Source organism: Poecilia formosa, unplaced genomic scaffold (genome assembly GCF_000485575.1).
Source record: "Poecilia formosa unplaced genomic scaffold, Poecilia_formosa-5.1.2 Scaffold1406, whole genome shotgun sequence".
In the NCBI taxonomy this organism is placed as follows: Eukaryota; Metazoa; Chordata; class Actinopteri; order Cyprinodontiformes; family Poeciliidae; genus Poecilia; species Poecilia formosa.
The window spans coordinates 5,778-7,829 of record NW_006801345.1 but is presented as its reverse complement, the minus strand read 5'-3'; positions in this window follow the sequence as shown (position 1 = coordinate 7,829).

Sequence of the window (2,052 nt, the reverse complement as noted above, 5' to 3'; positions counted from 1 at the left end):
GAGTCCATTAGAGATTTGGAACTATGTGACACTCATTACATAACAACACATTTATTTTAATCTTTGTGTGGTAAATTTTCTTCCCATGTAACATTCCACACAATTTACCAAATAGTTTGTTTTTGAGAAATGTATATTTACTTTACAGCCTGTTTATTTGTTTTGTATAAATTATGTAAACTTTTCTGTTTTGTCTTTTTAATATGTAATAATCATTTTAGAGATTTTACACAATAAAAACAGATGAACAAATAAATCCATCACTGATGTGGATTTAAAATAAATCTCATCTTTGTTTTTATGTGATGATTGAAGATTCTGCCTTTTCCCTGATAGTTTTGTTTGGAGCTAAATATATTGACTTTAAATTTAAATTAATCAAAAAGCAATTAGCTGTTTATGTTTTTTACTTGTATCAGCTGGGTCAAGGACTAAAGTCAGATTTTATCACTTTGAGTTATTACCTGATACACTGCATCTCTCCTCCTGCAGTTTATTCGTACTGTATATTGTGCCTGTATTAAATATCCTCTGAGTCACAGTCCCCCAAAGTCTTACATCTAACATCTGCATGTTTGATGAATCTACATCTCATAGATGTATCTATATTTGAAGTTCTAATATTTATATCTAAACTCTTGTGGTTTGAAAATGTTTTGTTGAAACTTATTTTATGCATTTTTTTTTCAAGTGACATTTAGTAATAAAAAAGCAAATACATTTTTTTAATTATACATTTTGATGTAACTTTTTGTTCCTTTATTCACAGTGATTCCTGGATGGATTCACTCTGGTATGTTTTGGCCATCATCATATTGTAGTCCAGTGCCGGTTAAGGTTCATATTGCTTCATACTTTCCATCAAGCTCTGTAATATTCATGGTGATTGTGTGACAGTGATCCTGCTGCAGCAAAGAATCCCAGAAGCATGACACTTCTAACTCCATGCTTCACAGCTGGTATGAGAACCCTGACAGGGAGTGCTGTATTGGTTGAAGACAATGATTTTGTTTCTTCCGGAAAAAAAACAACAAAAAAACAAGTTTTTGACTCATCTGTCCAAAGACTTTCATTTCAGATATCATTTTGGAATATAATTATTCAGGCAAACTTTAGTCTGGCCTTTTTACTAAGAGAGCAAAGCTTTACTGCTTGATCATCTCCCATAACAGAAGTTACATTTGTGCAGTCTCTTCTCTTTTAGAGTCAGCCATGTGTTTAATAACAAAAGCAGCAAGATCTTGCTGCAAGTCCTGTGTTGAAATGTTTGTGTTTTCTGAGACACCAAACATTTTACAATCTGTTCCAGGGTGAAATAGTTTGGACAGCCAGACCTTTGACACGTTGGTTCACTTGACAGTTTTTTTATGCAGTAGAATTGCTGATTTCACATTCTTTTGAAGAATGTGAAATTCTACTTCAGACTCATGAACTGCTGCAGTCATCTCTCTGAAACATCATGGTGGGATTTCCTTGGGTCCCACCATGATGTCCACTGCCACTTTAATATGAGGAGCACACAAAGGACACGATCAAACCTCATTCAAGCTCACACACACAACCACACACATATGTAACCTACAGTGTTTATTTTAGCTTAGCATGGCTTTTATTTCTTGAGGTAACACAATCAGTCTCTGCAGCTGCAGTTCAGTTTCAGTTAATTCTGACTGAGGGAGGTTTTTGTACGACTGTTTTTCACTGTGTGAACACATACTGGCTGTTGGGGTAATGAAAACTCTGACAGTAATAAACTGCAGCATCTTCAGCCTGAACTCCACTGATGGTCAGAGTGAAGTCAGAGTTTGATCCACTGCCTGCAAAACGACTTGGAGTCCCTGAATCTCGAGTGCTGGCATAATAAATGAGCCGTTTAAGAGTTTGTCCATTTTTCTGTTGGTACCAGGCTAAGCAGTGGGAGCTGCCAGAAACATAAACATTCTGACTGATTCTACAGTTGATGGTGGCAGATCCTCCCAGATCAGCTCTCACAGCTGCAGGCTGAATCAGTGTGTACTGGCCTCTGACCTCTGTGGACACAGAGACAAAAAC